Source organism: Enhydra lutris, unplaced genomic scaffold, assembly GCF_002288905.1.
Source record: "Enhydra lutris kenyoni isolate GAN:26980312 unplaced genomic scaffold, ASM228890v2 scaffoldscaffold68, whole genome shotgun sequence".
NCBI lineage: Eukaryota > Metazoa > Chordata > Mammalia > Carnivora > Mustelidae > Enhydra > Enhydra lutris.
In genome coordinates this window covers 13,247,300-13,259,161 of record NW_019154152.1, presented here as the reverse complement: position 1 = coordinate 13,259,161, position 11,862 = coordinate 13,247,300, and positions in this window count along the sequence as shown.

Genomic DNA, 11,862 nt, shown 5'->3' with positions numbered 1-11,862 from the left:
ACACACCATTTAAGCAAACTCGACTTGTGGCAAATTTTCAGGCATCATCTTGGCTAACTTCTACTTATCTCTCAGCTAACCATATAGATCACTTCATTTCAGGGAGTGAAATATATTTTATTTGGTCTCTCTCCTCAGTCTGGGTCAGTAGGACCTCCTACAAGTACCCACTGTATCCCAAACTTTCCCAAAAAACATTCATCCCCCTAGACAGTAACTGCCTCCTTACTTTGTCTCAAATTCTCTGTTCCACTGTAATTTCTATGACAGCAAAAACCATTGTGATTTCCCTGTACTATTATTTTCCCCAGGACACAGCAAAGAGCCTAGCACATGGCAAATGCTGCATAAATTTTTACTGAATGAACGACTAGAACTCTGACTCCATGATTCCTAATTACTTGCATAGTAGTGAACAGATAGACAAAGTGAATACTTTATAGTTGAACATACGTATATGTTAAAGACTTATGTTAAAAGAAGTCCTTATACCAGCTATTATTATAATAAAAATTTTCTCGGCTTCTAACATGGAGATAAAAAAAAATCAGCAGTCTATCCACAAAAGTTTCCAAGATTCTTAAATGTCTTTAGAAGGGTCCTGCTATTGCCAGGCAAGCATCATCACCAGAGTCAAACACTGCCTTTTTGACATCGCCCCTACCTTAAGGGCAGGCTGGACTCTCTGCCTGTGGTGTCTTCCTTAGTCCATCTACTTGGTGTCCACATATTTGAGAGCTCACTGTGAGTCAGTACCTGTTCTAAGTTAGTACTTGCATTATCTCATTTAATTCTTAAAACAACCCTAGGAAGAAGGTTCTATTTTCATTATCTTTTCAGAATGGAAATTCCAAGACACAGGGAGGTTCTGTGACTTGCCCAAAGCTATTGAGTGGTGGACCAAACTAGTTTTTGCTCTTAATCACTATACTATAAGATTTCTTTCTACTACCTCTTTAACGATAGCCTTCTTACTTAAACTGGCTTCCTCCTGTAATCCAAATACACCTTGGATTTTCCAACTCCATGTATCTAGAATATCATTCTATTAAGAATTCAAAGGAGCCTTATAGATTACCTTATCAAATATTCCTATGTTATCAATAACAAAGTGGTAGTATGTGTCATGGAAAGAATACCAGCACTGGAACAAGGAAGACCTAAAGTCAAAGCTCGGCTGTTTCAGTTATCTAGGGCTATGTAGCAATTACTTCATAACACAGAAGTTGGAACAACAGCAATTTACTACCTCTCACGTTTATGTGGGCCAGCTGGGCAGTTCCTCTGCTGGTTTTACCCGAGCTCACTCACAGGGCTGTATTCAGAGGGAGAGTCTCCGGGGCTAGAAGGCTTGTCATGACCTCACTTACATGTCTGGCTTTGCTTGGGTGCCTTCCATTTGGCCTTTCAACCCCCAGATGTATGGTGGTCTTGGTGACAGGAGCTGAAAATAATTTGCGGCCATATTTAATCTACCTCACTTCCTAATTGGTTGACCTTGGGCACTTTACTTTTTCTCTCCTGAGATCAGTTTCCTATCTGGGAAACCCTGAAAGTAATCTCAATTTTCTCAGGTTCTGAGTATTAGATGATATGATACATGCCAACTACCTAACAACTCCTTGTCATATGACAACTATTTATCCAATGTTAGTTTCCCTTGCTCTAAATCATAGTTACTTGACCCTTCTAGGGCCTAGAGTGAGCTCTTCCTCCCACGCCCCATAATCTCTTTATAGTCTGCTTAAATCCTATAGTCCAAAAAAATGTAATTCTGCTCTCATTTTCTTTACAAAAATTTCCAAAATCACTAGACTTCAATAACGGCATGTATTGGGAAATTCCAAAGTTCTGTGTATAAATGAACAGTTCTCAGCCTTTCCTTCATATCCCCATAGAAACACTTAGTAAAGTTACGTGTGAAATGACTTACTGTTATGCACAATTTATACGAGTTTATACGCTGGCTAGCTGGATATAATTCTACCCCTATCTCCCCAGCTTAAAAAGCATATGGAAATGTGAATATCTTTATTATCCTTATAATCTGCTAGAATTTATTTTATAAAGGCAAATCATCTACAAAATTTGCTTCATTATTAGCAAGAAATTACTTGTAATTACTGTTCTAAATCACTCATTTGACACTAAGCACATGCTCCTTTGTGTTTAAAACTTTTGAATCTTTTTAAGGATATATCCTATGTTCCTAACTAGATTTAAAACACTAATAAAGTGAAAGATATATATACATGCATACATATAAATATATACACATATATATTTATATATATATGAAACATATATATATACACACACACATATATATACATGCATACATATAAATATATACACATATATATTATCTTGTAGTTCCATCATAGTGGACTAAACATAATAGAAGGGCAATACATATTTCCCATATACTCTCTGTCGAGGCTTATGTCATGAATGAGCATGAAGCAGCCTGGAACAGTGGGAAAGATAACTGTAGAAGCACAGGCTCCAGGCGCCTGGGTGGTTCAGTGGGTTAAGCCTCTGCCTTCGGCTCGGGTCATGGTCTCAGGGTCCTGGGATCCAGCCCCTCGTCGGCCTCTCTGCTCAGTGGGAAGCCTACTTCTCCCTCTTTCTTTGCCTGCCTCTCTGCCTACTTGTGGTCTCTCTCTCTCTCTGTCAAATAAATAAATAAAATCTTAAAAAAGAAAAAAAAAAAGCAGCAGCAGCAGCAGCACAGGCTCCAGGTTTATGTACTGGCTCCAAGTTTATACACTGGCTCTAGGGTTCTGGATCAAGAAGTTACTTACTTAAACCTTGAGCTTCTCTGGTATAATGGGATAAAAACACTGAATGAAGAAAATGGGGGCCCTTGGGTACTCAAAACTCACTATCTTAGACCCAGTGGGTCTCAAAGTGTGCGTGAGGGTCACTTTTTATCAAACTGCACAGGCCTGATCCTTCCCTTCCCTTACTCACGGATATACCCTGGAATGGGAAGGCAAGAGAGAAATAGATAAGTTTGGAATATGTTCTCCTGGTGAGCACTGCTACAGCATCGGACTGTTTATTCAGTATAGTGAACTCTAACAGTTTTGTGCAGTTGCAGGGAGAAAGAATTCTTCTTCATATCTCCATAATTATTCTGAGTACTGAGAGTATTTTTATTAAATTGAACCAGGTTACCGTTTTCTCAAAGTAGATTTCTCATCTCAAGGCGCCTGGAGAGGGAAACAGAGAGATTCAAAAGTATCATTCAGTCTACAGTATACATTCTACTCAAAAAACCCACCTTGCCAAATTCCTAACCACATAATCATTTCCTTCAGTGCTTTTCTTTCTTATCACAGTCAACCCATAAAAGGCCTTACACTGATATGAGTTTGCATAATGCCTGGAAGATAGCACAATGTTTGCTGCTTAACTAATCTCCAGCTGCATGGAGGGCTGTTCTCTCTGAGACAATTCACACTAACAGGCTGTTATGGTTTTATCTATCTCTGCCATAGTAGGTGACACCAGAAGGTACTTAATATTTGCTTTTGGATTGACTAGAATGACCTGTACATCTTGGTTCTTTCGCAGAGCAATGGAGAAAACCTGATAATTTAATCCAACTCTGGCTCTTAGCAGCTCAGAGAGAAGTCTCTTAAGAAAAAGAAGGAGGATAAGACCTTTAGGGAGGTTGTTAGCAATTTAGCATTTCTCAGCCAGGTGGGAGTGTCTAATTTGCTCACTAAAGAGAGCAACTTGATCTCCGGGGTGTGGCAACAACAAAGCTAGTGCTAATTAAGAGCCCTCACTTTTGTTTAGCCCTTTCTAGGTTACAAGATGCTTTCATACATCTCATCTGACAGGAGCTCCCAGCAACCTTGTCAGGCAGATGTTATTAACCTTCATTTTACAGAAGCAGAAGCTAAGGCATAGGTGGCTTATGTGACATAACCAAAGTCACACAATTAGGAAATGTCTAGAACAAGTACCAAGATACTCCTAGTTGAATTAATCATGGCTTCTTCAAGACAGGAAAGACACTTCAAATAGTTTAAGCTGGAAATAACCTTTTGGCGTATATAGCTAGGAAGTCATAGAAGATACTGTGGTTATCTCTCCCAAGATCTGTTCCTTTTTCTCTTGGTATCTCCCCAATCTCCTCCCTCATTATCCAGGCTCCCCCTCAATCCAAGCCATGGCACCATGTGCTGTTGTGGAAACTGACCTACTCCTGATTGGAAGAGAAAGGTTTATGCTCAGGTTTACACTCATCAGCATAATCCTACTTCCTGGCTGTAGTTACTGGTTCAAGGATGGGCATGTGATACTATATGGATCAATGAGAAGCAAGGAGAGGTTTGCTGAGAGTTTCAGGAAAAGAATTTCCTGAATTTTCTGAGAAAGTACCTGGAAGCAACTCTCTCCCACCAGATGTTAGAGGAATGGATACAATTGCCTTTTTATAACTATGTAGAAATCCAGACTCTAGAATAAAGCTGATACTGTATATGGCAAACAGGGTCTATAATACATTATTCAACTACTAGATCAACTAATTCTGAAGAACAACTATCTCTGGACTTTGCAGTTTGGTAGGTCATGGGCTACCTTGGTACTTTGTGGCAAGTAACGGAAAACTCAACTCAAACTGGTCTAGACATGAATGGGCTTCCTGTTACTTGCCTATTTACCATGGAGTACACTAGGGTAACTGAAGGAATGGAAGGGGGAGCTTGAGGAAGAAGTGCTTGGCAGCTGGAATTCAGATCTCCATGACACCAGGTCTTTCCCTCTTCACCTTGCACTCTCACTCTCTCATTCTCTTCTACTGCAGACATGCCTCTTCCACTGTGTGGCAAGTAAATGATCGTCTGCCATTTTAGTCTATCGGTTCGTTTGCTTACAGGAAAGAGAGACCTTTCAAATTGAATAATCTGAGGAGAGTCTAATGCAGAGATTATATACACAAATATGGGTAGAAATACCACAAGGGATAATGTAGAGCCCCAGAGCTAGACACACTTGACGAGGAGATATTACCTCTCTGACCTCTCTGAAACCTGTAGGGATGAGGGAAGGTAGCAGTCACTGGAATCAGAAACCAAAAGGGATTTGTGGAGAGAATCACTTGACATCAATTATGTCAAAGGATAAATCAGATTGCATTCCAACCTCATTCTCTTCCTTCTTTCAGTTACCTGCTACTGTTCCCCATTGTCCAACGAGACTAGAAGCAGAAGAAAAGGAAGCCTGTGGAGGCACTCCATATAGGTCACCCTTCTGAGGCATGGTGGGCTGCAGAAGGGTAGAAGATAGATTTAGAGGGGCATAAGGAAATCATCCAGTACAATAAAGTTAGCAAACTCTGCAGAATGACAACATTTTTTTAAAATTAAGTAATCTCTATGCCCAATGTGGGGCTCCAATTCACACCTCCAAAGACAAGAGGTGCATGCTCTACCAACTGAGCCAGCCCGGTGCCCTCAGAGCATTTATTTTTAAGTTACTTGAATGTCAGTAAAATGAGTCTGGCCCTATTTGGGGCTAGTGGCTGACTTCTTGGACCAGTTGTATAAACATACAAATAATTCCTAACTCTCAACAAACACTCCATGGAAGAGTGTATCAAGGAGAGTTTTATTATAAAACATAAATATCCCCGTGAATGAGCGGAATATTTAGATCTTACTTGGTTTTCCACTGACATTTTATTTTAATGCAATTAATTAACATATCGTGTATTATTAGTTTCAGAGGTACAGTTAAGTGATTCATCAGTTGTATATATTACCCAGTGCTCATTACATCATGTGCCCTCCTTAATGCCCATCATCCAGTTACCCCGTCTCCCCGCCCACCTCCCCTCCAGCCACCCTCAGTTTGTTTCCTATAGCTAAGAGTCTCTTATGGCTTGTTTCCCTCTCTGATTTCGCCTTATTTTATTTTTCCCTCCTTTCCTCTAGGATCCTGTCTTGTTTCTTAAATTCCACATATGAGTGAAATCATATAATTGTCTTTCTCTGACTGAATTATTTTGCTTAGCATAATACCCTCTAGTTCTATTCCACCTTTTTAATTGATCGGCTTTGTTAAATATAAGGCTAGGGCTATCATAAAGCATCTCAGATCACTGTAGCAGTGTTATGATGGGCAAACACATTATTATTGTCATTGCTATTATTATCATTATAGATTATAGCAGTATCATTATTACTGCTAAAAGAAAGAATTATTATTATTGTTATTACTAAATTATAGCTTAATGGTTAGAAAAAGGACTTGCTCATAACAGCAAAAGCTGAAAACAACTTAAATTTTCTTGGTATGTTCTCACAATGGAGTATTAACCAAGAATGAAAGTAGTGACAGCAAAATTTTAGTAACACAGAAAATCCCAGAAGATAATAGAGGTTGTTAAAATCTTTTTATAAAAATAATAAGTAAAACAGTATAAGTGATAAAACATCTTCTCCCCAAATGCAATTATAAAAACAAAATAGAGGGCACCTGGGTGGCTCAGTGGGTTAAAGCCTCTGCCTTCGGCTCAGGTCATGATCTCAGGGTCCTGGGATTGAGCCCCACATCGGGCTCTCTGCTCAGCAGGGAGCCTGCTTCCTCCTCTCTCTCTGCCTGCTTCTCTGCCTACTTGCGATCTCTGTCTGTCAAATAAATAAATAAAATCTTAAAAACAAACAAACAAACAAACAAAAAAACCAAAATAGATGTGTCTTTGGGGTACCTGGGTGGCTCAGTCAGTTAAGTGTCTGCCTCTTGATCTCAATTTACGTCTTGATCTCAGGGTCATGAGTTCAGGCCAGGGTTTGGGTTCCATGCTGGATGTGGAGCTTAAAAAAAAAAAAGAAGAAGAAGAAGGTGGGTGTCTTAAGGGAGAGGCAAGGCGATGGATAGGGATAAAGAACATAAGAAAATGTAAGTTATCTGTTCTTAGTTTAGGTGATAGGTACATAACAAGGGGCAGATTATAAAGGAGTAACATTTGGAAGTTCCTTTGTAGTTATGGAACAGTTTTGGGTTGTTTTTTTTTTTTAAAGATTTTATTTATTTATTTGACAGAGAGATCACAAGTAGGCAGAGAGGCAGGCAGAGAGAGAGGGGGAAGCAGGCTCCCTGGTGAGCAGGGAGCCCAATGTGGGGCTCAATCCCAGGACCCTGCGATCATGACCTGAACAGAAGGCAGAGGCTTCACCCACAGAGCCACCCAGGCACCCAAGAGTTAGCTTTGGATGAAGACAGGAGTAAGATGAGAGAGACAAAGGTAAAATCTACCTACTTCTACATAGGTAAAATCTACATCTCTACATACAAATCTCCTCCCTTTCAACCGCCTGGCAATAACCTATCCATCTACTTCTGAGTTCCTCTCTAATGAATCCTACCACCTCCCTGATATTTAATCAGTCACCCTACATTGTAAAAAATATTTTTATGAATTATAAAACAGTATAGAATGTAGTGACAGTTTTTCATTTCCTGCAGTGTGTACAATTGTGCCTTGGATGTTTTGGATGTTTGGTATATGAATAAATGAATTTTTGTCAAAGGCAGCATGTAAGCAGGAGAGCTGTTATAGGAGAAAGCAGATGGCTTACAGGGAGGGGGAAGGAGAACAGATGACCAGGTGGCTGCTCCAAGATGCAAGATATACCTCTAATTAACTTAATAAATGTGAATCATCAATACCATGTCAGCAAATATGAAATCATTTTCAATAGGCCATAATGTAGCTAAAAGAAATAATGAAATACAGTAAAGAGAGTCCAACATGCACATCCATTTTTGTTTGACTACTTGAAAACAAAGTATTAATAGGTAAGGCTATCAACACAATGGAAATATATTTACTTTATAGCTAAGTGAAAATACATTACGGTCAAAGAATTGCTTTTTAGGCTTTTCACCACCTTAACTTTAATTAACTAAAACTCTTTTGAAGTAGAACTTAGCCCTTTTGAAATGAACTATTTCCCCCAGTGCTATTATTATAAAGCTGGAACACAACATCCTTGCCTTGGCATGTCATAAAAGCCACTTCCTTGTGTATACTTGTAATTCAAGCATACCGTAAAGAGAGACTGCAGAACATTCATGAATAAAAACCAAGAACAAGTGGGAAAGAAACATAATAAAAATTTAGCCAGGATTATAATGTTCAAATACATGGTGCTGACAGCCTTAATGAATGTACTTTTCAAAGATTATACATCACCAAAACCCCTTTTCACCAACAGGAGGCTGGGGAAACAGAGGAAGTAACACAAAAGGCAGACTTAGAATAAAGATGTGATATTAATTCAAGTCAGTGATAAATTAGAAAATAGTTCTTGAGAGTTAAATGACTCATAATCAATTTTAAGTGGTAAAAAATTCCAATTCTTATGTTGGGAAACACATATTGCTCTATCCCTACTTGGAATCAGTATTGTAACATTAAAAATTATTAAATAAAAATACAAAAACATATTTTTAAAATATAAAAAAATTTTTAAATGTTTTAAATAAAAAAGCCAAAGTGGTTCTACATCTGTGATGGGTAAAAACCAGAATCAATTCTTTTTTTTAATTTTGATTTTAATTAAAGACAATTTTTTAAGTAGGCTCCATGGAGCCCAATGCAGGGCTCAAACTCATGACCCTGAGATCAAGACCTGAGCTGAGATCAAGAATTGGACACTTAACCAACCAAGTCACCCAGGCACCCCAAAACTGGAATTGATTCTGAAACTATCCCTGTGGCAGCTAGAATCCAAGAGGTGGTTATGCCAGTTTGGAAGTGAACAGAATGGACTTCCAAGAAGGGCATCCTTTGCAAGGACCAGTCTTTACCAATTTTACAAAATTAGGCCAGTTCCAAATTATTAGGCCAGGTCCAACTTGGGCACCTCTTTTACATTATCCTCAGCTTACCAGTGACCAGGGTCACCTTAGGAGATGAGGTTCCCCAACATCCCTTGGCTACTCCATGAGTTGGGAACTTGGCAGCTTCTGTACTCTGGAGAGGTCCTGTCAAAGACAGCTGCTACTCTGGTACCACATCAGTTCCTCTAAGTCACCTCAGTAGGACAGGCTCACCTGGTTGTGTTCTTCTACTCAAGATACCCTGAGAATAGGGAGTGTGGCCTGAGGAGATTATTATTTAGCTATTAGTTAGATATATTTTCGTTGTGTTACTTGCCTGCATGATGGACTGGGTGGATCAGTCACTTACTCAGGGGTGAACTATGGCACAAAATCTGTGATGTGAGAGGGCAAGGGACATGGTGGCTATATAAAACTTTTCTGCCCCACTAGCCTTTAAGTTCTCCATGTCTTACTCTGGTACTCTGCCTTGTTATACTACTCAGCATCATGCCTGTCTTCCCTACAAAATAACCTAAAATGCTCAGCATGTACACATTCACATCCTCCCAGCTCTCATTGTTCCCTGACCTGAATCTGTGTTTCTACACCGGTCTCAACTCTTCCTCCTAGTCTCAGTGCAACAGTCAAAACAATCTCTCCTCTCCCATGAGCTCTCCAGTTGTCATGGTAACCAAAGACAAGTGCAAAGAAAAAAAAATCACATAACAAGGCTGGATACAAAATTTGAGCTATTCCCAGGGGACTTGCAGAGACTACTTCATTTCTTTTCATCTTGAATGCTTGTAATAAATAAATTATAATCTGTGTGGCTAGTTTTAACTGTTTACCTTGATTAGTTGAAGAAAGGTATATGTGGGGGGAGACTAGCTCAACCTGTTTTAAAGAGGTTTGTTGCCAACCTTTTAAGGCAACTTGCTTTAATTGCCTCAGGTTTTTTAAAATGTCATGAAAAAACTTCAAAAGTGATTCAAAAAGACTGTAATGAAAAAGAAAGGACTGTAATGAAATTCCACTCACTTCAGACAAAAAATATCCCTTTTCTCGATGATAAAGAATGCTTTAAGTAAAAGCAGGTTGTCTGTACAGCTCTATCCTTATTTTGTCTTGATGGAGATCAAGCATAGAAACAGTTTCACCAAGTGTTCCATGAGCACATAGCATAGGGAAAACAGACTGCTCTTGGGATAGAATTTATACCAAATATTTGAAAAAAGTACTTCATAAGATCAATTATTATTTCCTCTGATGTAAAAGTCTATGCACTCAAAAATAAGAATTGAACTACTAATTGCCATATTAACTCACTTCTCTCAAAGTTGATGTATGTTTTGATGCTGTCCCGGAGAAAATTTTGTTGCCACAGTGTGGCATCAAGAACCTAAGATAGTATGGCCTCTCTGTCTCTTGCCCTTTCTTTTGGAGTGTCACACACACACATTCTCTCCCTTTTCATCTCTCTTTCTAATCTTTCCCATTTCTCCCTATCTTTAGCAGATATGATCGGAGCTTCTCCATATGTCAATTCTTCCTATTCTCATGCTGGCATAGTTCCACTTTTTTTTTTTTAAGACAAATGTTTATATATTTTTTAAAGATTTTATTTATTTATTTGACAGAGATCACAAGTAGGCAGAGAGGCAGGCAGAGAGAGAGTGGGGGAAGCAGGCTCACTGCTGAGCGGGGAGCCTGATGCGGGGCTCAATCCCAGGACCCTGGGACCATGACCTGAGACGAAGGCAGAGGCTTTAACCCACTGAGCCACCCAGGTACCCCCATAGTTCCACCTTTGAGCAGATCTCATCTTCCTGCTCAAGGATCTTTATCTAGTTCCAGCTCACTGCAGGAGGGAATTATGACTAATCTAAGGCACTCATATGGTCTTATTCTCCTCGCCATGAATTGATTAAGTACGTATCTAATTTGGACAATTAATTGTGAGCAGAAAGCTGCCAAAAAGCTCTGTTTTTATTTTTATTTTTTTTAAGATTTATTTATTTATTTATTTGAAAGAGATCACAAGTAGGCATAGAGGCAGGCAGAGAGAGAGGCGGAAGCAGGCTCCCCGCTGAGCAGAGAGCCCAATGTGGGGCTCAATCCCAGGACCCTGAGATCATGACCTGGGCCGAAGGCAGAGGCTTTAACCCACTGAGCCACCCAGGCGCCCCTACCTCTGTGTTTTTAATTTCAAATTCCATTTGTTCATTATGTATGTATAAGAATGCGATTAAGTTTGTATATTAGCCTTATATCCTGAAACCTTGTTATAATTACTTATTAGTTCTAGGAGGGTTTTTTCCTCAATTCTCTTGGATTTTCTACATAGACATTCATGTCATTTGCAATCAAAGACAGTTTTATTTCTTCCTTACCTATCAGTATACTTTTTATTTCCTTTTCTTATGTTAGTGCATTAGCTACGATTTCCAGTATGATGTTGAAAAGAAGTGGTGAAAGGAGACACCCTTGCCTTATTCCTTATGGTATGGGGAAAGATTCAAGTTTATCACCATTAGCTGTAGGTTTTTATAAATACACCTAATTGAGATATTACCAAATTGAGAAGTTCCCCTCTATTCCTAAGTTCACTGAGAGTTTTTATTATGAATGGGTATTGGGTTTTGCACAATGTTTTTCCTGCATCTGTTGATATGATCATGTGATCTTTCTTTATCCTGATGTAACTGATTACATTAAGTGAATTTGAGTCAGTCTTGCATATCTGGGATAAATCCTACTTGGTTATGGTGTCATAGTGTATAATTTTTTTATACATTGTTGGATTTTATTTGCTATGTTTTGTTGAAGATTTTCATATCTATGCTCTTGAGATATTGGTCTACAGTTTTCTTGTAATGTCTTTGTCTGGTTTTGGTAATAGGGTAATGCTGGTCTCACAGAATGAGTTAGGAAGTATTCCCTCTGCTTCTATCTTCTGAAAGAGAGTGTGGAGAATTGGTATAATTTCTTCCTTAAATGTCTGGGAGAACTCACCAG